The sequence below is a fragment of the Triturus cristatus genome, chromosome 9 (genome assembly GCF_964204655.1).
Source record: "Triturus cristatus chromosome 9, aTriCri1.1, whole genome shotgun sequence".
NCBI classification, from domain to species: Eukaryota; Metazoa; Chordata; class Amphibia; order Caudata; family Salamandridae; genus Triturus; species Triturus cristatus.
In genome coordinates, this window is record NC_140592.1 from 1,168,731,712 (window position 1) to 1,168,759,000 (window position 27,289).

Consider the following 27,289-nt stretch of genomic DNA (forward strand, 5'->3'; position numbering starts at 1 on the left):
TTTAACTGTTTGGTAGCTTGGCTCACAGGCAGTCAGGCTTAATTCAGAGGCAATGTGTAAGTTATGTATGCAGTTCACAACAGTAATAAAGTAAAAACTCAACACATTAAAATCCCAAATGATTTTAGAGAAATTGAGTAAATTTCAATGAATAGAATGATAGTAGAAGAACAAAAATCCAATTAGTAGAACATGAGTGAAAATAGCCCCTAGAATTACAAACCATGTCTTGCAGTCATCTGGTTGAGCTAAACCAGGGGAAAGTCACAAATTCAGGCCAACCACGATGGAGCGCAAGCCAGATACAGGAATCGGGTTAGTCCCGCTGAAGAGTTGCTTTCTCAAGTCTGGCGCAAAGAGCTCTATCCACATTGGAGGAAGCTGTGAGGCGCCCAGCTTCAGGATTTTCACCTTTTTCTTCTTGTGGGAGCTTCCACTAAAGTAAATTCCAGCATTTGTAAATGCCAGCATTTGAAAAGCGCACAGCTACCTCCGGAAAGGTGTCCCGGCGCTGGGGGCCGTTGGGAAGATTAAGCAAGCTATTGCCCAGAGTCACATGGTGCTGGACTATCTGCTGCCGGAGCCGGGGATCGAACCGTGAAACCTGTGGTCCAGAGTCAGGCACCCTGGCCGCTGCGCCACACCTCTTCCACAAATACCAGCCAAGCGTCCAGGACCTGGTGTGCACCTCTTGGGGATCAGGACCCACTCCAGCAGAGGCCATCACCAGGGCTCAGGCAGGTCCAGCCAGGTTCAATTGCAGCTGGGTAATTGTAGGGAAGTCTCTGGAAGCTTGTTGTGTCCCTGTAGCTCACACAGGAGGTCAGCCAACTGACCCTTGGAATCACTCTGGGAAGCCTGGGATAAAGACAAGCAGGCCCAGTCCTTCTTCGGACAGCCAGGCAGCCCTTCAAGCAGCAAGGTATTCCTTTTGACAGCAGGTCAGTCCTTCCAAGTCTTCCATAGGTCTGGGAGTGTACTGATGAAGGGTCTTAAAGGTCCTATTTTTACACCTGGAGTCCAGTCTTTGTGTGGGGGTGTCTGGTTCTAGAAGTACCACCCCATCCCTGGTCTGGAATCCAAACTTTCTGTGGTGACAAAAGGCAGGATGGGCCTGGTATGAGGTTCCTATGTTTGTGCTGAAAGCAAAGACTTTTGAAGTGTAAGTGGGGAGGGTACAGCTCCACCCAACCATCCTGTCAGGAAGACCCTTTCCCAGCTTCACACAGGCTCCACTGTTTACTGTCTGAGTGCAATTCGCATTCTTAATGGGGCAGCAATTAAGAGGCCTAGTCAGCTGAAAACTCCTGGAAGGTCTCAGAAACATTTTGGCAGGAATATACCAACTTTGTAAAAAGTGGCATTTTCAAAATTGTAACCTAAAATCCGACTTTAGCATTAAAGACAATTATAAATTACAATTCATTTGAGTGTAAACAGCATATCTCTTCCTGCTCCCATTACAACTTTAGCACTTATTCATTGAAATTAGGTAACCCAGTGTTAGCCCATAGTAGAGATAGGCTTTACAGTAGTGAAAAACGACTATAGTGTTTTCTCACTACCATGACATGTAAAACTCAACCCCAAAGGTCCTACTTTTTAAATCTCATGCACATTGCCCTACGAATCTTTACGGCCTACCTTAGGGGTGACTTACAAGCATTAAAAAGGTTTATTTTGCTGGGTCAAAATGGCAGTTTAAAACTGAACTACAGGCTGCAGTGGCAGGCCTCAGACATGTTTAAAGGGCTACTTTAATGGGTGGCACAATGAGTGCTGCATGCCCACTGGTAGCCTTTAATTGACAGGCCCTGGGTACATCTAGTACCTTATACTAGGGACTTAAATGTGAATTAAATGTACCAATCAGGTGTAGGCTGATTTTACCATGCTCAAGGGAAAGGGCACAGGCACTTACCAACAATACCCACCATATTAACCACTAACAGTGGTAAAGTGTGCAGAGTCCTACAGGAGGGGTGAAGGCAAAATGTTTGAGGAAATACAACACCTAAGGTGTCAAGTCTAACACCTATCTTTCTCTGTTTGATAGGGTTGTCGCTTGGGAAATATCCGCCTAGAACTCACTACCTTAGATTTTAAAGAGTTGCCCTAAGGGCTCTACTCAGTGCATCAATGTGTTGGGCAATAACAAGGGATCAGGTATATCCCAGTTCTTATCTTTCTGTTCATGCTAGGGTTTTTTGGTGGTGTTCTCCATAAAAATAAGTTTAAAGTCTCCGATTAGGATGATCCCAGCAACGTCTGCTGGAGTAAGCTGTAAAATACAGTAGTTAATTCATTAATTTTAATCTTCTTTCCTTTTAACGGACGATGGAGCAAGAAGTTGAGAATAAAGATTTGTGAATAATTCAATACATGTGACTTTAACTTCACCACAATACTATTGATCCAAGAACTATTGATGTTGGCTTACAGATATCCATATGAATGAGTCACGACAAAAATAGATAGTCCTCCTGATGGTCCCCCCTTTACCAAAACCCCTGTTGCTGGAATACAGAAGTTTTGAAATCCTGGAATATCAATAATCCCTTCCTTCCAGATTTCTGAAATAGAAATAATGCCAAAATTGAAAAGAAATTTGATATCTTCTTGCTGTTTTTTAAGCACATCAGAAAAATTAAGTGCCGGTCCCCAAAAAAGGGGTAGAGTGGAATATATCTTGGAATCTTGATTCTGGAGAAATGCCCAAGTGGTAATGAGCAAACTACACTGATGTTTGCAGAATTTCTGCCTCTTCGTCATTCATTATATGTAGAAACAATGGTTCCTGTGGTGGACAGAAGTGTAAAAGGATTATGATATTATAATGCACAATCGCTATGAATTATAGGGTTAATGAGATGTCAGAAGGAGAAAAGGACTGTACACAACACAGTATAAGGTAAAGACAACAAAAAATGATATGGTCATAGTAGAAAACAATAGTTCAATTGAAATAGTGTATTGTGTCCCCAGTGAAAAAGTGGAACCTATTAAATTTGTGACAATTAGTGAAAAAATACATAGAGTGGTTTCCAATGTAGTTATAAAGTCGACCCTCCAAAACAAAGTATGGTGGGAGTGGTTCTCTTTATTTTCGTCGACGGCGTTTCGACCCCTATGTGGATGGGGGGTCTCTTCAGGATCTAACGGTATAGGGACTTCTACAAAAAAAGAGGAAGGAGAGAATGAGGACCCAGGAGTAATACGTTTCAGCCTGATTAATGAGGAATGAGGGAAGGTTGGTACCTGGTATAACAAAGAATCTCTGTCATAATGAGAATTGTGACACCCAATGTGAAGACAAGGAAGGTACGTAACTCACATAGGACCCAGCCGGGTGCTGCACATGTGGCGGAAATAAAAGGCTCATTCAATTATTGTAGTCAAGTGCGGCTAAACTCTTTAAAAAGAAATGCTGAATACCATACCTCAGTTAGGGGAAGGGGCGAGATGACAGAGATGCACTACTGCAGCACGTGCAGTAGGCGAGTTGTTGGATGAAACATGCGACAATGCACGTGTGAAGGTGACCTGTGTGCAAGAAAATGAGTTAGGAGAGGCTCTGAGCGTGCTTCGCCATTATAAGGCTACAAAATATTGTTTAATATTTACCAGTCTAGTGGATATAGGCTGGAAACTGGATTAGTCTTCTTGACGTTGTGGCAGTCAGTATTTCTATAATTTAAATAAGGCTGATCAGTGTTTAGCAGATTAATGCCATAAGCATTTTATCACTGCTGCGAGGGAGAGTCTCTTACCTGTATACAACTTGGCCGGGCTAATTCAATTAGCAGCGCGTGCAGCCGCTACGCGCTGGGGATACCGCTTTCGTATCTGTCTCTCGATGCTGTGTGCAAAAAAGATGCGTGAGCAGAAGCTAAATGCTTTCTCCCGCCTTGTTTAGCATACGTCACGGCAGCGCTCAGAACGGAGCCCTGCTCGGTAACGCGCTCTCGTTTTCGGTGCTCTCTATTAGAAATGGAAGAGTTATCCATTTCTCCTCGGGTGCTGTGATCAGTCATCATCAATAGCTTTATTTCGACAGCTTGTGTCATAAAAGTATTGTTTGGCATTTATACAAAGGATAAAAACATGAGTAACAAACCTATAAATGCATCAAGCTCGCTAAAGATGTGATTATACAGCATGTTAACAAAATTTAAAAAAGCTGGGGAAAAGACAAATAGTGCTAAAAACATCATGGCATAAAATGTGTGTACAGATTAAAACAAATTTGTACCCTAACAAATACCCGAGCTAGATATGTGATAAATGATGAAGGTAGACAAAAATGTGTAGCACAATTCGTCACTGCTAATTTATATAGTGTAGTGATGTTATGTCCATCATGAGAGATGTTCTAAAATGAGAAATGGCCTGCAAGCTAATCTAGAAAGATATTAAAAAGGACATCACATACATTTTTATTGCCGCATAGGTGGAGCAAGGCCTAGGGTAGGGTTGCCCGTCGCTGGGCTTTATGCCTAAGTAGCCAAGTGTGACTCAAGAACTTGGCCACCCCACAAGAAAAGAGGACACTAGGTTCAGATTTTAAAATGCGGAGGGCAGTCCAATGATCACGAGTGCCCATGCCACTGCAGATAGGTCTCACCCAATTAGTCCTAGCAATCCTATAGGCTGGGCAAGCGAACATGACATGGGCAACACTCTCCAGCAATGCTCCACAGCAAGGGCAGCTTTCTGTTCTGTTGTTGACTGAGTGCCACTTTGATGTGACGGCATTGACAGGGAGGGAGCCATACCTAAACTGGATATACAGTGCCCTGTCCTGTGGGACCTGGATCACGTCCAAGTAAGGCTCCCATCCTCTAGTGTGCTTAACCATGAGGAATTCGTCTGCTAATCTCCACCTATGTGGGTTGCTATGCTCCTGTTGGTCAACCCAGTCCCAATAATGGCGTAAGGTCCTCCTTGCTCGAGCGATTTGGGTGTCCCAGGACTCTTTAAGGCCAAGTAGTTTCATGGTTTTCTTTACGTATGATATCCACTTAACCCTGTTGCCTACAACTAAGTTCATTACCTCCGATAGGGCTACAGCGTAGTTGTCAAGTTCAGAGGTACGCCTCATTCGAGCTCAGAAGAGCAAAGGGCGGAGCTTGGCGATGTCCTTGATCGACCGTCTGCCCATGTCATACTTTAGAGGTGTTAATGGGGTGTTGCATGGAACCGATACCAAATCCCTTAGGGACTTATGCTCAGACTTACTTAGTTCTTCGACATTTTCGAACCCCCATAGCTCGGCTCCGTAAAGGGCCGAGCTAACTGCCTTAGCATCATAGACTACGAGAGCCAGGGCAACCGGCTTGCTAGACGAGGAACGATGTTCTTTGGTTATTGCCCCAGTTACCCGTTTGTGGTTTAAAAGCATTTTTGCAAGGTGGGGCCCCCAATGCATTTTGTCAGAGAGTCGAATACCAAGGTACTCGAAAGTTCTAACTCTCTCCAATGGGATGCCATTCAAAGTAAGATTGTTCTTGAAGGATATGTGGGGGTTAAAGGCCATAAGCTTTGTTTTGGTGGTGCTAATAACTAAACCTTGTGATTCACCGAAGGATTGGTAGTTGTTCATTCGTTTTTGGAGCCCAGCTGGAGTCTTTGACAACAATAGGGTGTCGTCAGCGAATAGGAGTGTTGGCACTTTGTCGCCCGCCAGGATTGGGGCTGTGATCAGTCATCTTTTTGGCATATAATTATGTTGTGTATAAACGGGACAAACTTTTTCTCAATTTGCATTGGGAGGCGATATGAAGTATACATCACATTTCAACAATTTGGCTCAATGATATACGGCCATGGCGCGGTTATGATGTATATACATTTTAAGACAACATAAATACTTAGAAATGTTATCTCGATAAAACAGAATCCACGTTGGACTTGGATTAATCAAAAGAGGCATAACATTATACGTTTGATTATAACTGTGTTCACTTTGAGAAATAGGCTTACATTTTTAGTGTGATCTCCTGGTGATTGCCTTGGTTTCTGGCTCCCCGGGCACATACATGAATTAATTGGAATTGGATTTAAATAGCGCTAACTACCTCTGATCAGGCGTTCAAGCATTTTAAGGTGAGTAGCATGCTACTCCAGATCACAAGGTTAGTGGTTAATTTGGTGGGTGTTGTGGGTAATTGCGATTAGTCTTGTGCTCTCAAGAAAACATTGCATGCATTTACTTTAGTTACTTTGTGATAGATTATATAATACCAGTTAGTTGTGATGATTAGTGCCACGTGGTTTCAGGAGAATGGTTGGTGAGATAGATTGGCTGGTGGAGATTAGGTAATGCTAGGTTACAGGGACAGGTTGTGATCTATAAAATGATGTATCGGCCAATTACAGAATTACAATAAGAAGGACTGAGACAGGAGTGAGACTTAAAGGAAGCCATACTCTGAAACAGAAGGCATGCTGAGGATGGAAGGTACAAAGAGGGTGACTCTGAAGGAAGAAAGTTTGTGAAGGTAAATTGTTCATGCAGTATTTTAGGAGTATAATTGGAGAAGGCTCTGACGTAGAAAGACTTTTACGAAGATTGTTTCCGATAAACTCTGTGCCTGGTTTATCTCAAAGCTTACGGGCATCATAGCAACATTGTAAATAATGTCTCTGTCAATTAACTTTGTGGTGGGAGGCATAGCACTTTACTGATAGGGTCTGCTAGTAGTCCTTGACCTAACATTCCGCATTCCCGTTTACTAAAGCTGGAGCAGCAGATGGGTTTATAGATATTTACATGATCTGGTTTCATTTTACAAAGGCATGTTTATGTGGAATCATAACATTCAAACTCACAGAAAGTTTTACATCTATCTCAGGAATGGTATCCTAGTGCATTGAGGCTTTTCCCAATACGTCAATGATAGCCCTACATATAAAACGTGTGACGGATTTGTCACATGCTAATGGCCCTCTTCTGTTCTCAAAGTTTGATCTTTCCCGAACTTCCTGGCTCTTTGACCAGATGTCTCCAGCTCCCTTTCACCCCTACTTTGAGAAATCTCTGGATTGGAATGGATAGTCCAATATTTCATCCACACCTCCACCCAGTGACATTTTCACCCAATGACTCCTTTACCATAAATCATTCACTAGTCCCTGCATCCATCAGGACTGCACGCAGCTGCACTCCAATGGCAGCTGTGTCCTTACTGCACCTGCTCCTGGTGAAAGGTGCACCAGAAGCCACCAACGCCCCCTAACAAATGAACCATACCTGCATGCATTGGCTCTAGCCCACATGTCCAATGTTTTCTCAAATCACCCAACAACTAGTCACAGAACCATAAACATTCCTTGACAGCGTATCAGACAGGTGCCAAGACAGGGAGTCACTGAGAACATAGACATTCTCTGGGAGCAGAGACATGCAGGCCCTAGAAACATGGAGAGACACTGCTACTGTGATCTATACCCTATGGCACCTGTGCCAACTGGGACTTGCACTGCACCTACATAAACTGACACTCATGATTACATGATCAGCACCGGACATGTTCCTTGAGGCAGCTGTATCCACACTTCACCTGGACTCATTGGCATCGGCACACAGTGGCACCCATATCATATATCCCCTGGCCAGTGAGACACACCTGCACCCACCAACACAGTCTCTCACTAACAACTGTAGAATCTACACCCATTGACATGTGCCCCACCATTGCACCCAATGGCACCTCTAGTTGATTAATTCCATCTGCTGACTCCTGCACCACACCCGCTTCAGCGAGCTCCTGCACCCACAGGCAACAACTCCCACAGGCACCTGCTCTTCACATGCACCCAGTGACACATACACCAATGGCACCTACTCCAGATATCTCGTGCTCTTACAGAGACACATTCAAAGTACCAAAGGCATACAGAAGGAACATGGTAAACAGATGCTGGGAGATATGCGAACCAGAGACAGGTAGAGTCCGCCAACATCGTAGGGACATAGAAATGCTCAAGACAGGGAGGCGCCGACATGAGGGACGGAGAGACATGAGCATCGAAACAGGGATATACAGGCACAATGACAAGGATATACCTGTCAGCTCACCTGCATGGGCGGGTGTCACCCTCTTTTTACTTTTATTCACCATCCAGAAAAAGTGCCTCCACATAATTTAATGGGGTCACTCCCTTTTTAAACATAAATTACCCTCCATAAAAGTGTTCTTTCTCGATTCACTGTAATAGCATCACAGAGGTATGCAAGCGCACATTGCCTCTGACAAAGGGGACACTGACAGTGTGACTGAGACCATGAGACACTGACATTAAGATAGGAAGACTCTGACCCTGAAACTCCGGGAGGTACTAGGAACAAGGTGACTGTCAGAACACCGTTCACAAGGCCATGGGGCAAGCAGAAGCTACTGGGCCCAACCGAGGGGGTTTAGGAAATTTTACTCCTGTTCTCCCCTGGCCCGGCCTACTATGGATTCTGAGCAACTGGACCAAATATCACTTCAGCACTTGACTCTCAGTGGTAGCAGGGGTCGAGCAGTCCAAGGATTCTCGGAGGGGGAGAGCTAGACACAGGGGAGTGAACACAAGCTCACAGCTCAAAATACATTCAGCACAAGTAATTCATGATTGTCCAGTCAAAAACTTGCTTTCATGAAAAAAGAAGTACTTCTCTATGAACACTCAGTAAAAAAGGCATTCACAAACAAAACACACAGTCCCCTGGGGTCAGGGCTCTAGCGTTTTATAGGCAGGTTCCAGAGTCCCACTACCCGTAGTAGTTATTCCCCATTCACTATAGGCAACATTCAGCTTAGGCCCACTAGTAGTCCAAGTCTAAGGCGTCCCACTCTTATTAAAGTCAAAAGTGTTCCAGTGCGGAAGCCCTATATGGCAGGCAAGATCCCCAGGGTAATCTGGCCTGAAATTCATCTTACCGGCACCAGCAGGATATGAATGACCAGAGTCTCTGAGCGTGCCCCCTTCACGGGCGCTGAAGCTGCAGCAGATGTCTCCGGTAGGTTTGAAGCTGCAGTGGCTGTCTGCAGCAAGTTCTTCACACGCGGCCTGGGAGGGGCAGCAGTCGGGTGTCCTCGAGCTCCATACACGCGGTCCTGCGGAGGCTGGGGGGTACTTGATGCTCCTCTGACTTTTCCGCCTCAACAGTGATACTTGCACTGACTCTGATAAAGAACACATGGACACTTGGGAGCTGGAGTCCTTGACATGTGCCACCAGGAGATCCTGGAAAGGTGATCAGGGGATACTGCCCGGAGTCTGCAAGATACAAAAAACAGGGGTCTGTAGGGCACAGAAACAAGAATAAAAGGATACAAGAAACCGGGAGACACTGACATGGGTTGCTGAGAGATTCTAAGAAGTAGGGTAACGGAAACTTTATCATGGGGTACTGAGGGCAGTGAGAGCACAGGAGAGCGGGACACTGACATAAGAGGCCGCCAACAATACCTTGGGTAGCCCCGACACTGGGTCTGGGACACCCTGACGATGGGGGCCAAAAGACACTTGAGTTGCTACACACAAAGACACAGGAAAAGAGAAACGTGATAGCACAGAGACATGGTACAGGCACTGAAACAGGGCGACACAGAGACTGGAGCAGGGAGACACTGGTGGCAGAGAGACACAGACAGTGCACATAGATAGGTTCTAAGAATGTAGACAGTGGTGTAAAGACACTGGGAACAGGTGGACCAAGAAACTGGGAATGAAAATACAGACCCTGAACACATGGTAACAGAGACCCTGGATACACACAGACAGAGTGACACTGGTGACTAGAAAATGCCTACACTGAAACTGGTAGATATACTATTTGGGATAGCAAGCTACAATCACATGCAATTGGAAAGAGAGGGGAACACGCCTGGGCACGAGAAACACAAACATTAAAATGAGCACTGGTGGGGCACCTGTCCTACCCCTGGAAACGTGTGGCACATCCACTGACCTTGAGACATGGAGACAAGTTCCCTGAGGCTAGGATAAAGAGACACGCTCAATGGTCTGAGGACAGGGGCAGTCCTTAAGTTGAGCAGGTGGTTTCCGGTGCTCGGCACCAGCACTCAATTGTCAGCACCGGCTCTAGTGACTGTCTGTTAAATTTTGAGATGAGGACAACACATGTTTGCTACGTCAAATTGCATTGAACATACCAGTCTCTCACTCCAGCATTATAGCTTGTGTAGCCTTTAATAGTCTGAATTGTCACACTTGTAGGAGTGCTATGGTTAGGTGTTATGTTGGTACTGTCATTGGCAGCGCCGACAGAGGCAATGTGTGGCACAAGCTGCAGTGACCTTCTGCAAAGGGGCATGGCACTTAATGTTTTACAAACTAAGAACTGGACAGGGGTATACACACATCAACTTCGGGACTCTGGAGTCACATCAAAGTAACTTTTGGAGATAGAGACATTTTCACAAATACTGGGTCCTGGAGTCACTTCAGTGATTCCATTAGAGGAAGATTCATTCCGTTGGACAAGGGGTTATTCACAATGGTGTGTGGCAGAGATACAGCGACACAAGCAAAGGAAAATAATGATAATGGTCATGAAGACATGCACACTGACAACCTCCGGTACCACCTGAAATCTTACTCAACACTATGCAGACTCATTTCACTGGTCTCCAACTTCTCTGTTTGACCCCTTAACTAGCCAAAGTTACAGAAAATATGGAGAGGATTCATAAGTGGTAACTACGTATTATGCATCAATTATGCCATTGACTGGTAGGGTCTAATGAGATGAACCACTGAAAGGTTTCTAAATGTCACCAGATCCATCAGATGGCTTCCATGGATCATACCGCATGATACAATGAAGGATTTTTGTTTTTGTGCTGTTAGCATGAATAAGTTGCCATTTTCAAATAGGGAAATGTTTAGCTAAAAAAGTGAGTGGAAGCCTTGATTAGACTGCATGGTTGTCTACACCACAAAAAAGAGGAAAATGTTTATTTACAAAGTTCAGAAGGAGATCTTTTATTAAAAACATATCTTCAATTTTCTGGGTTAAGAATAATTTGCCTGTAGAAGCTGCTCTCTGCATGGGTCAATTATCAATAGACCTGATTACAGTTAGATTGGTCGGTGTGGTTTACTTCTCAAGAAGAAGGCACAATAAAAGTAAAGGACAGTGGTAAAACCTTGCAGAGGGTTTTTGGTATGTTATATCTAAATTCACTGTTGTGATTAGAGATTAACTAACTGGAAGGGCTGAAAGCTGATCGAGATTACATCTCCGAATAGATAAAATCTATATTTCACAGAAAACTCTGTGAAATATGGAAAAAATGTTTTTCTGGGCTGACATCCCTCTAAAGTAAGGCTTTTACATCACTGCTTTTTGTGAAATAATAGCATCTAAGCATGCAACATAATGATATTTTGCATGCTACGAAGTAAAAAATTTGTCTTCAAGTCTTATGTCACCCTTTTCACTACAGTGCATCGCACCAACATTTCATGGCATTTTAAGCGCAAGAGGTTTTTTTGTGCTGTTCTATATAGCCCAAACTTGGTTCGGGTGTTACAGCGCTTTACAAGAGGACAAGCTATTGAGGCACTTTTTATAGGCATGGATAGATTAAGTGATTTGCCCAGAAACACAGGATATGGAGCAAAGACTGAGATTCCAACCTGGTTTCCCTAGTTCCAAAGTCGGAGTAGGCACCGTAGCCACATTTGCTTTTTGTTGCAACAAGGGTGCTCCCCACTCCTGTGTAACATTTTCTTTGAATTGCACTCCTATACAGCCCCTACCCTAGTGACTGACCCTGTGTGTCTCTTTCAACACAGTGAGCACATGCGCTGCACCGATGGCTCCTACGCCAAGAAAGCTAGAACTTCGAGAGTCCAGACACACTTGCCGCCGCCTCAAAAAGGCCTGGAGGAACACCAAATCCACAGAAGCCCACAACAACTTCAGAGCCGTCACCAACACACCACCACCAACTCATCAGAAAAACGAGGAAAAAAGCAATTGAAGACAGAATCTCCACTCATGCACACAACAGTAAAGAACTCTTCAACATCATCAAGGAGTTTGCCCAACCCACCAGCGAGTCCACAGACATCCCTCCTTCACAAGACCTCTGCGACAAACTCAGCACCTTTTTAGACCACAAAATCAAGAGCATCTACGACAACTTCAACGTAGACAACCAACACACTGAATCCTCACCAACCACCCCCGACACCCTGAAGCCAGCGATCGACAACTGGACAGCCCTCCCCACCGAAGACACACTGAAGACAATGAAGTCAATCCACTCCGGGGCCCCCACAGACCGCTGCCCCCAACACATTTTCAACAGAGCCGCCGAAACCATCGCACCCATACTCTGCCACACCATCAACCGCTCCCTGGCAACCGCCTCGTTCCCTGACGACTGGAAACACGCTGAGATCAACCCCCTCCTGAAGAAACCCTCGGCGGACCAAACCGACCTCAAAAACTACAGTCCCATCTCCCTGCTCCCGTTCCCAGCGAAAGTCATTGAGAAAGCCATTAACAGCCAACTCGCCACATTCATCGAAGAGCACAACATCCTCGACTCCTCCCAATCCGGCTTCAGAAAACAACACAGTACGGAAACCGCCCTCCTCGCTGCAACAGACGACATCCGTACCTTACTGGACAAAGGAGAAACAGCAGCCCTCATCCTACTCGACCTCTCAGCGGCGTTCGACACAGTCTCTCACCACACCCTAATACGCAGACTCCATGATGCAGGGATCCAAGACAAGGTCCTCAACTGGATCCGTTCCTTCCTCTCTGGCAGAACGCAGCGGGTCAGACTCCCCCCTTTCCTCTCGGACCCTACATCTACCACCTGCGGAGTCCCCCAGGGGTCCTCCCTCAGCCCTACGCTCTTCAACGTCTACATGGCTCCGCTCGCCCCCATAGTCAGATCCTATGGACTCAACATTGTGTCAGGTGCAGACAACACCCAACTCATCCTCTCCCTATCCAACTAACCCAACACTGCCAGACACAAAATTCGAGAAGGCATGGAAGCCGTCGCCAAATGGATGAAAAACAGCTGCCTACAACTAAACACCAACAAAACAGAAGTACTCATCATGGGCCCAAACCCAGATGCCTGGAACGACACCTGGTGGCCCCTCGTCCTCGGAAGTCCGCCCACCCCCACGAACCACGCACGCAACCTGGGAATCATCCTGGACTCAGAGCTCAAAATGGACCACCAGATCAACTCCGTCTCGTCATCCTGCTTCCACACCCTCCGCCTCCTATGTAAGTCCTTCAAATGGATCCCCCTCTAACACAGAAAGACCGTCACTCACGCCCTGGTCACCAGCAGGCTCAACTACGGCAACGCGCTCTATGAAGGAATAAACAAAAACCTCACCCGCAAGCTACAGAACATCCAAAACGCCGCCGCAAGACTGGTCCTCAACCTGCCAAGACACTGCCACATCTCCCAGCACCTGCGCACACTCCACTGGCTCCCCATCGAAGCTAGAGTCACCTTCAAGATGCTAACCCACGCTCACAAGGCCCTCCATGACACCGGACCAGAATACCTGAATAGCCGACTCAAATTCCACGCACTCCAAAGGGCCCTACGATCAGCCCAGCTCTCCTACACCGTGGTCCCCCGCACTAGAAAGACCAGATCGGGAGGCCGCTCCTTCCGCGCGGCCAGAGCCTGGAACGACCTTCCGATCCACCTCAGACAGATAACATCGCTCCCCATCTTCGCAAGAAACCTCAAAACCTGACTCTTCGACAGACCCCATCCTTGTTGGACTGGATCCTGCGAACTCCCCCCTCCCCCCCCCCCCCACCTCCCAGCACCTTGAGACCCTTACGGGTGAGTAGTAGCGCTTAACAAACACCTGATTTGATTTGAACAAGTTGTGAATTTGCACTGTCAAGTGCTTGGAGATGATTGTGTTTGTGGTGTTCCGTGGAAATCAAATAATTAAGTAAAATACTTTTACCTACAAGATTCAAACAATCAGCAAAGCTAGAAGAACTGCTTCATTGGTAGAACTTCACCCTGCTTTGCCAAACTTTCTTGGGCAAAACCGAAAGCAAAGAGCTGCAGTTATGCAAACCCCTGCTAGGTTTCTTTATTTGTTTGCGGGAGATTGTTGTTTTCTGCCCACCCACTCAACGTGGACGTCATTCACTGTAGAGAACATGTACATGAACATGAACATTACAGCTAGAACAAAAAAAGGGAAGTTATTTAAAGATCAAATACAAAATATATTCATCTTTAAGACCTAGAAAATTGCCTCTTTCATTGTATAAACAATGGGCTATGACTCTATATTGCATAATGTATCTACAAACGTCTTGTGGCTCTTCAGACGTCACATTCTTTCAATAGTAAAGAACACTGGATGGAAGAAACAGGCATTTACGAGCTATTTGTATGCTTCTTTGAGACTCGTGATAGCGCCGCTGATTAATGAACCGCCTGAGCCCAATCAGCCCCTTCCACACCCCAGGATCATTTCCGCCCTGTCCGCCATCTTCGTTATTAATCCACAGAAACATCTGTTTCTGCTGCCAGCAAAGCCCCGGCTTCCCCTGACCTCTGCATCCACCTGGAGGGGGCCAGATGACTTCGAGGCCATCTCGGATGGGAAGGTCACGGCGCCGGGGCAAGGGAGTTAATTTCCAAGTCTCCTAGGCACCTGAAACTCACGACAGGATTTGAGGGGAATACTTAGGGAGGAAATGAAACTGCAAGAGCTAACCCTGCCTCCACAGTGGCTTGACATTCAGAGTTTGTTTTTTAAAGTGCTCACCGGGATATGTTCCTGTATCCCTTTGCCTGTAGTGTTTTTATTCTGTTGAACTAAGTTTGTTGACTGTTTAGCAGCGAACATCACAATGCAAGCACATTGCAATCAAGAAGTATTTGTCTCAGAATACCCTAGCTAGGTGTTGTTAATTAAATTGATTTCTCATCGCTGATGAGTCAGAGTTGGGTATTGACCTGATGGCGGGAGTTGGAGTTCAATACAGACCAGGTCCATGGTCGTCCAAACTTCTTCAGTAACTCCAAACTCCTCCCCCCTCCCCCTTGTTCCAGCAGATATCAGGTTCCATTTTCAAGCACGTGGTCGCCATCAGGGTTGTAATCAGTGTGTTACTCAGCTTGGAGCCTGTACTCCCCGCCATCTTTCTCCATATTTCATCCTGTTGAGCAATCATTGGGTGATGGTTGTCTGTTGAAAAGCCCAGGGTTTCGTTTAGAGTGCAATCTGGTGCAGGTTTTTGGAGGTATCCTGGTCCTTATACTAAAAAGGCCTTGGGGACTGCATGGCTGATTCTGAAATGGATCTTTGCGTCTACTGGCAGCCAACATAGCACTTTCAAGACTGGTTTGCATGTTCACTTTTTTGCAAGTTCAGCCGTCAGTTGCTTAGTTTCTTTGGCAGGCCACTCTACGCGATATTCCAATAGCCCAGTCATGGCCTTACCAATGCATTTGTTAACTCTACTCTGTGGTCGACACTACGTAAATGGAAGAAGCACCAGAGTATAAAGAGCTGGAGCGTGATGTCATTGAGTAGAGCAATGACGTTGGAGATGAAAGACTTCCCTGACTCGAATAGGACTACTAGGTTCTGTGCCTGCATTGTGATGGCTGGTGGAGTACTAAGACCGAAGGTCCATTCAAGTGGGCTTCTGGTGGATTTTGTTCTGCTCTGCACCATGACCTCTTCTTTAACCAAGTTTAGAAAAGTAAATTATTTTTTCATCCAGTGGTACATAGGGTCCAAACAGGTTATAACGCTAGTTTGGTTTACCAGCTTGTTTACAAGCTTTAATTGGTTTTAAGAATTATTAGCATACAGAGTCAGACAAAGCTTTATTCGGCCAAAAAGGCCACAAAAGTCAATAAAAACTTACAATGATTTTAAAAGTTCTTACATTAACATTAATTTAAAATTACTTACAATTAGCTATAAAATTCAGTATCATGAACGAGCTGAGTTCCATGCTATACTATAAAACACATTGATTAATGTTGAGTATAACAAGATCATTAAAACAATTGAAATATTACCTCAACAAAGATACACCAGCATCAGATGTTTCAACTATACTGCATAGTCACAGTACAATCGATTCATTTCTTTCCTTTAGCTCTGAAGCCTTCCTAATAAAGTTTAGTACAGCTTAGCAAACTCAGGGGTACCAAGTATCTGCAGGAAGATCAAGCCTTCTTTATGAGTTCTCAGTTTGGACTTCTATAAAACAGGAATTAAAACGCTTTGCCTAAAAACAGAAGATAGTGGGCAAAATAGAATAAAGTGATTTGTATTGATACTTGATCACAACTATACGGAGGTAAAACATGTGTCCAAGCACACTGCAGGGGAAAGGCGACCTTAAAATGTATCATGCACAACCTAAAGAGAGTAAGGTAACTTGGGACTCGCAAACCAGAGAAGATAGGGTTCAAAACTGATCAGTCATTGAGATTTCAACAATCTTTTCATGGATACTATAGAGTGCGATTTCCATTGTCTTATGTCTGCTCGGAAGTAAATTGTGTTTTAACTACTTCCTCTCTTTTGGTGGTAATTTGAAAAGGATTGTCAAGTATCTCTTTCATTCCAATGGCATTGAAGGTTTGTTTCAAATACGTGACCCATGGAATATGTGCAACCCCATCTAAGGAGAGGCAATTTAAGAAACAGGATCTGACCAAGTGGACCTCTGGATTAGTCCATAACTTAACCGAAAGTAAAAGCGGGGCGAGTCCCAACTGATCTTCAAGATACCCAAGGCCTAGTTATTCGTGGCAGACCAGGGTGGCGGCCCCTGAAGGGTCATCAATAATCTACGAATAAAACCATTTTATACCCGTTGGAAAATGGTGGAGTTTGTGTAGCCCGGTTGGCCTTCCCCATATGGCCCAGCTGAAATGCATTTAGTGTTATACAAAGTTAACACTTCTTTGATGGGCTTTCGTCCCAGCCTATACGAAAATCTAAAAATTGCCTCTATGTTTTTCTTAAATTGTTGTTCCCTGTTAGTTAAAAGGGAGTTCAATTCAAATGGGGAGATAAACAGGATGTTAGCATACATTTGGAGGTTCACTTGATATTACGGAAGGGGCTGTGCCAAAAGAGAGACATACAACAAAGTGATGGTAAGAATGACTAGGGACAGTAGAATTTTCTTTTAGAGGCTAGCCTGGACACATTAGTATTACTTGCTGGCCTGAACCATGATTCGCGGTCAGGCAAGAGGTGGTTTAACTTCAGCAGTTCTAGGAGCTTTCTTGTAGCCTCCTTTTCAATTGCCCTGCTAGGGCACCGTAGGAAAGAAATTGGCCAGTAGTTGAATGGGATTTTTATATCAACTGAAAAGTCATACTGAGGATTCAGATCTTTGACCTTCCATATCTTGAGAAGTGAAGTAAATTAGACCAGTTTAGGAGGTGTATTTGTGGATTGGCTCCATATTTTATAAATAAATCACTCATATGGCTCTCCTAAGGGGCTGCACTATGAACAACCCTGTCACTGAAATCAGACGCTATTTGTATGATATAAAGTAAATGAGCCCTAACTAATCATATTCCAGTTTTCATGTTGTGAATGACAAGGACTGGAGAGCTCTTTGCTGAAGTACCATCTTTGGAAACAGAAATCCTGGGTACCAATCTGATGTAGGGACCACTTTCTACAGACTGAGTAATCTGGTGAATGCACTGACTGTTGATTAGAAGATATGTCAATATTTAAAGGGACATTTATTTGTGTGCATCCGTCTATTGGCTGCTTTTGATGACAGTGCTACGCACAACCAAGCCGAGGAGTGCAACGTAATCGGTGAGTGGCTACATTGACTGCCTGGAAAGGGGCTGGTATGATTGTCCATGTGGAAGGATGTATATAGCTGGAGTCTGCTTGGGAAAGAATGTCCTGAGACAGAAGCTGATACAGTGACTGCAAAGGAGGAAGTCGCTAGGCAGCCTGGTACTTACCATACCAGGTGGGGGCGCTTACGCAGGGGGTCATGCCTGCAAAGGATCCAATATGATGTGTGATAGGAACTGGGGTAGCCCAAGAGGAAATAGTGTTCAAGTGGGATGCAGATATAAAGAGCCTGAACTACAAAGTTTTGTTCACCTATGCATGTAAAAATTAGGATTCCTACATATAAACAAGATGTCTGGATTTGCAGCATATACGTTTCCAAGTGGAAACCCACTCACTCGTGCGGAGCAGTCTGATTACTTAGTGAACTTCTCTGCAAGATAAATTAGGGATACGGGAAGGCCACCGGGAGGATAAGGTTGCTCCTTAGGATGTGAACATTGAGGAATCATGTGAGCATCAACAAAGACATAACTTTGCTGGTATTAATCATATGTGCATAATATTTTCCATTTGGACACCTGAAAATGTACTCCTGTAAAAACACTGGTGAATGCATTTCCAAGATGGAAAAAAAACTGATCTTAGAAATGCAAAACCTACTTTCTGTCTGTAGCAGAAGATGGTCTTCTGCTGGACAATCTGACACGCATGGTGCACAGATTTGCTTCAAAATCTCTTTGTCTCCATGAAACAATATGCTTGATTCAATGAAACTAGATTTACTTATGTTGAAGGTAATGTCGGATTTTCCAGAGGTTTTAATTTAAGGTGATTGCTGTTATGGAGAGATATGTTTAATCCACCTTGAACTATTTAGTTTAAATCGTTTTAGCAGTCGTAGGAACCTGTCGATTCTAGATACTACCAAATACTGTGATGATGTACCCTTAAACTGTCCACAAATCTCTAGCAGGATATGATGCAATGCAAGGGCATTAGAAAAGGATGCTTCATTGTGACATACTTTAAGGGCAGCAGTTCTTAACTTTTTGATATCTGTGGAGCCCTACTGAATCCCGGGGATCCCAACCTATTCATAGGACACCCCCGCGCCGCACGGCCACCAGCTGTCGCGTGTGCCCCCCGCCTGCCGCTGCTCTCAGCCTCGCTGAGCCTTCCTTGCTTCTGGCCACGCCCCCCGCCGTCGCTCGTATTCTCGCGCTTTCACTGTGCTGTTAATTGTTAATTGTATTGTATTGTAACTGTATTTTATTTTATTTTATTTCTTATCTCTGTACCTTTGTTTGTGTTTGCTGTCCCCCCCTGTGCAGTCTCCCCTGCGCCCTCCCCGCTTCCCGCCGCCAGGAGTGTGGACACGCCCCCTTCCTTCTGTGCCCTCCCCGCTCCCGCCTCTCAGCTGCTCCTCCCTCCCTGCACTTGGCCATAAATGGCGACCGTGCGGCACAGGTGAGTGTGACCTATTCCTAGGACACCCCCGCGCCGCACGGCCACCAGCTGTCGCGTGTGCCCCCGCCTGCCGCTGCTCTCAGCCTCGCTGAGCCTTCCTTGCTTCTGGCCACGCCCCCGCCGTCGCTCGTATTCTCGCGCTTTCACTGTGCTTTTAATTGTTAATTGTATTGTATTGTAACTGTATTTTATTTTATTTTATTTCTTATCTCTGTACCTTTGTTTGTGTTTGCTGTCCCCCCCTGTGCAGTCTCCCCTGCGCCCTCCCCGCTTCCCGCCGCCAGGAGTGTGGACACGCCCCCTTCCTTCTGTGCCCTCCCCGCTCCCGCCTCTCAGCTGCTCCTCCCTCCCTGCACTTGGCCATAAATGGCGACCGTGCGGCACAGGTGAGTGTGACCTATTCCTAGGACACCCCCGCGCCGCACGGCCACCAGCTGTCGCGTGTGCCCCCCGCCTGCCGCTGCTCTCAGCCTCGCTGAGCCTTCCTTGCTTCTGGCCACGCCCCCGCCGTCGCTCGTATTCTCGCGCTTTCACTGTGCTTTTAATTGTTAATTGTATTGTATTGTAACTGTATTTTATTTTATTTTATTTCTTATCTCTGTACCTTTGTTTGTGTTTGCTGTCCCCCCCTGTGCAGTGTCCCCTGCGCCCGCCCCGCTCCCCGCCGCCGGGAGTGTGGACACGCCCCCTTCCTTCTGTGCCCTCCCCGCTCCCGCCTCCCAGCTGCTCCTCCCTCCCTGCACTTGGCCATAAATGGCGACTGTGCGCACGCGCAGCGTTAACGCACAGCGGGCGCGCCCTAAGCGCGCCGAAGGCGCGCCAAAGGTAAGCCCGTCTGCGCCCGTCCGTGCCTGGACCGCGCCCAGCGCCCGGACCCCTGGCTCCCGCCGACACCAGCCCACCTGCAGGACCTACAACGCCACCGAACTCTACGCACTCAACTCCGGTCGAATCCCGGGCTGCTATCGAGCCACCCCGAGACGCACCCACGGACCCTTCTGCTGCCACTCCTGCAAGTTCACCTGCATCCGGACCTGCACTACACCAGCACCGACCAAGCCAAGCACCAGCAGCAACCACCTCAAGTGCATCCTGCTGAACGCCCGCTCCATCCACAGACACGCCGGAGAGCTCTGGAACCTGCTCGACACCACAGCCCCAGACGTCGCCTTCCTCACGGAAACCTGGATGAACGCCTCCTCAGTGCCCGACATCGCCATCGCCATCGCCATCGCCATCCCGGACGGCTACAAGATCATCCGGAGGGACCGCGTAAACCAGACAGGAGGAGGCATCGCCATCATCCACAGGAACTCCATCCGCATCACGACCAACACCGACGACACCCTCGCACCCGCCGAACACCTGCACTTCCAGATTCACATCAACCCCAAGACCACCCTCAGAGGCACCCTCATCTACAGACCCCCGGGACCACGCACACAATTCAGCGAAGACATCGCCGAATTCATCAGCCCGCACGCCCTCCTCTCCGCTGACTACATCCTCCTCGGGGACCTCAACTTCCACCTGGAGAACAACAACGACCGCAACACCACCACCCTGCTGGACAACCTCGCCAACCTCGGACTCAAGCAACTGGTGACCACCCCCACTCACTACGCCGGCCACACGCTTGACCCTGTCTTCTCCTCCAGCAAGGACATCTCCTTCAGCCACGCCACCGGACTCCACTGGACGGACCACAGCTGCGTCCACTTCAGCTTCAAAAGGACCACGATCCACCACCACCAGCAACAGGTTGCACGCAGAAGCTGGAACAAGATCACAGCCGACCAGCTTGCGACTTCCCTAAGCATGAACCCTCCCACCAGCGCAATGAACCCAAGCCAGGCGGCCACCAACCTCACGAAGTGGATCAGCAACTGCGCAGACGACCTCGCCCCTCTGAAGACCCCGCCTAGCAGACCCGGCAGCAAGAAAGCCCCATGGTTCACCGACGAACTCAAGAGCTCCAAGAAGAACTGCCGAACCCTCGAGAAAGCCTGGCGTAGAAATCCAACACCGAACAACATGACTGCCCTCAAACTCGCCACCCGAAAACACCACCAACTGATCCACGCCACCAAGAAAACTGCATTCAAGGAACGACTGGACAACAACGCCCACAACAGCAAGGAACTCTTCAACATCGTCAAAGAGCTCTCCAACCCCAACGCCGGAAACAACGACATCACCCCTTCACAAGACCTCTGCAACTCACTCGCCTCCTACTTCCACAACAAGATCGCGGACATACACAACAGCTTCAGCACTCAACCGACGCACGCCACGACTGAAACACCGCCCCCCACCACCACCCTCCGCGCCTGGACCCCGATCAGCACCGAAGACACCGTCCGCACGATGAACTCCATCCACTCCGGATCTCCGACCGACCCCTGCCCCCACCACGTCTTCAACAAGGCCGACGCTGTCATCGCACCCCACCTGCAGGACATCATCAACACCTCCTTCGACACCGCTACCTTCCCGGAGAGCTGGAAGCACGTTGAACTCAGCGCTCTACTAAAGAAGCCATCAGCCGACCCCACCGACCTCAAGAACTACCACCCCAGCTCGCTGCTCCCGTATCCTGCAAAAGTCATCGAGAAGACCGTCAACAAGCAGCTGGCCGCCTTCCTCGAGTCGAACGGATCCCTCGACCTCTCGCAGTCCGGCTTCCGGGCCAACCACAGCACCGAGACCGCCCTGATCGCAGCCACCGATGACATCCGAGCCCTGCTCGACAACGGAGAAACAGCGGCCCTCATCCTCCTAGACCTCTCCGCGGCCTTCGACACTGTCTGCCACCGTACCCTAGTGCAGCACCTCAGCAACGTCGGAATCCAGGAGAAGGCACTGGAATGGATCATCTCGTTCCTCGCCGGAAGGACACAGAGAGTCCGCCTCCCCCCGTTCAGATCAGAAGCCACTGAAGTCATCTGCGGCGTTCCTCAAGGCTCCTCGCTCAGCCCAACCCTCTTCAACGTCTACATGAGCCCCCTCGCAGCCATCGCACGCCAACACAACCTCAACATCATCTCCTACGCCGATGACACCCAGCTGATCCTCTCCCTCACCAACGACCCCGCCACCGCCAGAGCCAACCTACACGAAGGGATGACAGACGTAGCCAAGTGGATGATGAACAGCCGCCTGAAACTGAACTCGGACAAGACGGAAGTCCTCATCCTGGGATCTTCACCTTCCGCCTGGGACGACTCCTGGTGGCCCTCCGCCCTGGGCAGCGCACCCAAACCAACAGACCACGCACGCAACCTGGGCTTCATCCTGGACTCATCCCTCTCCATGACCAGACAAGTCAACGCCGTCTCTTCGTCGTGCTTCAACATCCTGCGCATGCTACGTAAGATCTTCCGGTGGATCCCCACCGAGACCAGGAAGACGGTCACCCAGGCCCTCGTCACCAGCCGTCTGGACTACGGCAACTCCCTCTACGCCGGAACCACCGCCAAACTCCAGAAGAGACTCCAGCGGATTCAGAACGCCTCAGCACGACTCATCCTGGACATACCCCGTCGCAGCCACATCTCCGGACACCTGAGAGATCTGCACTGGCTCCCGGTCAACAAGAGAATCACCTTCCGTCTCCTCACCCACGCACACAAAGCCCTACACAACCAAGGCCCAGGATACCTCAACAGCCGCCTCAACTTCTACGCCCCCACACGCCAGCTTCGATCGACCGGCCACGCCCTCGCCGCCGTCCCCCGCATCCGAAGAGCCACCACAGGAGGAAGGTCCTTCTCCTTCCTGGCCGCCAAGACTTGGAACTCCCTCCCGACCCACCTCCGCCTGACCCAGGACCACCTTGCCTTCAGGAAGCAGCTCAAGACCTGGCTCTTCGAGCAGTAGCGGACCCCCCCCCCCCCTAGCGCCTTGAGACCCTCCGGGTGAGTAGTGCGCTATATAAATGCTTTGATTGATTGATTGAACCTAAGCAATTTCTACTGTCCGAACCTCGAAGGTATACATAATAATACAGGAAACAAGTAAACACCAAACAAACACAAGTATGAAATATTTAATTAGGAAATGTGATTTTCTTGCTAAAAGTCGAAGTAATAAGGTAAACTCTAGCATACCTCTTTGTCTTTTTTGCTCCTAATATATGCTCTTTTTATTGGTTCTTACCAGTGCATCAACTGAGGACACTAATTGTCCATACTAGATTCTATTTGCTGACTTATGCAGCTCCAAAAAATCAGGATGAAGATGATAAATTATTTTTATCGTCCACTATCAAATGCATTCACATTTACAGAGCATTTAAAAAAATGTAATTTTACATTTTGCTTTCATATGAACATATACGTTATTAATCTGTGTTAATATTTCAATGTCTAAACAGTTGGTATAATATACTTCAATAAAACAGGTTTCATAACGTTACGAATAAAAGCAAGGCTGTAGAATATAATTCGAGTGGAAAAAGGATTTCCTGTGAACCTAGGTTATATAAGAGTTAGTCATATGGAAAACCCGCAATTTTATTGCTTTCCCTACAAAGGTAGCAGTTATAGCACGAAAAAAAGAAAGATTAACGTTTTGCTTCCCCAGGTTGTATTTTAAGGTTCTGCCGGGGTAAGACAATCTGAGATTTTCGGTTTCTTTAAATACATGGTAGCTAAGACGTTAATGCAGATGCCGTGGCTTGGCCTAAGCTTGGAGGGAAATTAAATTAATGATTTAATGGAGGCTGGCTTTGAAGTCGGATGGCTTGGTGGTACAAATTGCTCCAGCTGTTTCTCGGAGGTATTTTGCTACGTTTCTCCAGATTCTTCCAAAGAGGGAGACAAGAAGCGTTCCATTGAAAGGCACGTTTGAGTAAATCCGCAGCTGTCAGTAATAATATTATGGAGTGGGCTTCGGGTTTTGGGCGCGGTTTTAGGGCCCAGGACGGGCCCGAGGCGGGAACGAGTGGCTGCAGGCAGGGGCAGCGTTTATTGTTGTCTGGAAAATGGACAACTGGGGAGGGCCCATATGCCGGAACTGGCGGGTCATTCTTCATGAAACCTCAGACTGAGAATGGTTTCACGTGTCAGACCCTCTCTCCTCATCTGCCTGCTTCAGCCGCAAAAGGATTACCTGGCAGACATGTTTTATGGCGAAATTGTGGTGACTCATCATAAAAACTGCAAGGCTTGGAAAAACAAACTGGCTTGGGGTGAGGAGAGCAAAGATGGCAGGTGGCTCCGTGTCACTTGGAACACCTTCAATCAGATGCGAAATTTGCTAATGAAAACATTGCATTCTGGGACTTGTGGTTCTACTTTTATCGTTGGGTTGAACAACAGTATGCAGATTTTATTTTGTATTTACATAGCACATGCAAATGCTAATAAGTCCAGACACAGCAAAGCATTAAATGAAAACGATAAATATTCTTATAATAGGCACACGCTGCCTTGATTAAATAATGAAAATGATGTGTAAAAATGATATTCTAAAATACATCACATAAACCAACATTAAGACACGCTTCCAGAGAACTTGATGTAAGTAGGAAGACCAAGGAGATCTGTTATTGTAGGTGCACTTGTCTGCGTGGCCAGATGGCTCAGTGAATTAATACAGCCAGTAAGGGCATCTGTGTTTGAGCCCATGGTCATAGGGTCCAATCTTGGCAAACTTCTTTTATCCTTCTTAGCTTGCTGCAAGGGGTGCCACTGAGTTGGATATCTATAAACAAAAACATCAGGTACTCGGCGTAAAGATACCCACCCACATGTAATAAGTTATGTTATTTGTATTACACTACATACCCAAATAAAGATGTATTATATTGCACTGTAAAGGATGGATAGCACACTTCTCCTTAGGTTGTGCTTAGTTGGAAGAGTGTGGGGGCTTCGCGTGGCCAGTGCTCTAAGTGTTTGGTGTTGTGCATGTCTAGAGGGTGCTCTTGTCATGTCGCGTGTGGCACCCTTGAGTGTGGTTGAAGCAAAGAGTATTTGGAGACAGGTGCGCATTCTTGAGCATACCGTCATTGTGTAAGGTTGGCAAGAGAGTGGATTTACAATGAGATCATTTAGACAGCGCTTTACCATTGTTTGTGCTGACCAGAGGGGTGGTGTTATCTTGTTGATATCCTCTTATTGCTCCCCCTAAGCGTGGCAAGGGTGAAGAGAAGTGGATATATCGTTTTTCATATGCAGGTATCTGTGCTTAGTTCTGATTCTTGAATGGATTTGGTTTGGTGTCGTGCTGGGAATTGCTCGGTCTTTATAGGCTTCAGAATCGAAGGCGGTCTTTGATGTTTCTTAGCGAGAGTTTTGCTGCTTGAGAGGAGTATGAGGTTCCACCAACCTGTGGCTCCTTGGTGGACATGATGGTCAGTAGAGGATCCAACCCAGAGCACAGTGCCCTGCTCTTAAGAAGTCTGTACGAGCACTGCAGAGTGGTCGTATGACACAACCATGCATTCCTAAACCACGTGTTCCTTAACGCGGAAGAACAAATGCATCTTAACCACGCATTCTTTTACCACGCAAGTCTTTAAAACTACTTGCCTTAGGGAAAGAGCTGGACTTTGAAACAGTATAATTTAGTATTCCAACTCCAGTCCATGCAACAGTAGGTAAAGCGTTGGACTTTAAAGTCCAACGCCACTTTACCTAAGGCATGTTGTAACGACATTCATGGTCAAGGAATGCATTGTTAAGGCACATTCGTTGTTTAAGCCGCGTTGCAAAGGCGACGTGTGGTTCGGCAATCGTTGTATCTGCTGTTTCCCCTGCAGAGTACCTTGATTGTGGAGCATTTTGCATTGGGTAGCTAGTGGAGGGCTCAAAGACTGAAGTGTTTCGGTCATATAGGCCACTTACGGTGTCAGAAAAGTCTATAGGCACAAAAGATGTGTCAGAGGATTTGCCTTGTGAAGAAAGCACATTTGATAACTTGGTTCATTTGAAATATTAGTGATAAATTAAACTACATGATCACTATCCGGTTTCTTCAGGTAATGTCGCTGAAAGAGGGCCAAGCTCCTGGCACCACTGAGGCAGTAGCTCTTCCTCTTTCTGCTGCTGAGGCTCTTGGCTCACGTGAGTTCAGCTTCATGTGTTTCATCAGTATTATTTATTGGTAGTTCGGATAAAGTGATCTAGTCCAGAAATGCCAAGCTCTGTTCGTTTTTCCTGCTTGAGGATGATCTGGGTATTGCCCACCAATCAATAGCAGCTAACATTAAAGGACTTGATGAGTTCTGATGCTGGGCTGAAATAGGTGCTGAAGAGCAGTGGAGCGATGATGGCACATTGGGAAGACACCTGCATATTTTTAATTTCTGTTAAAAAATGAGCAGCCCTGGGGCCTTAGATTTTGTAACTGGGCACTGACTTCTACAGTTTGCCCCAGCCTCAACTCTCAAGGCACAACCTCCAAATTTGGCCAACATCATTTTGGAAATAGGCGCTTTAGATCAATATTGTGACAAAAAGCCTATGACACGAGTAACAGAAATAGGACTGTGAAGCATGGGGGCTTAACCACTAATGGCTTTCCACCTTAAACATGACACTGTGCTTGATGTAAGACTTTTGGGCAGACAGGCCAACAGGCCATGGATACCTTAACCAGGCAATATTTTCCGGGCCAACTCTAATACCTACAGCTGTGTTTTCGATTACTTGTAGCTTTCAGAGATCTATTTTTTGCCAAATTTGGATCTGCTGCCATACCTTATTGTAGTCTTGGCAAAGCTACTTCTTGAACCAGATGTTGTCGATGTTATATGCTGTGAATGGAGTTACAAGGTGGAAATCAATAGTCATGACAAGTGTTCCCGCTAATTTGTTCCTGCTGTATGGTGCAATTAATGGCCTCTGTGCATGGCATCAAAACATACATATGTTGGAGACTGCAATGATATACTATGCAAGCGAGAGCAGCACACGTACTACTAAATCACCGATGTTTGCCATGTCAAAGTTTTGTTTCTCCACCTGAGTGTAAA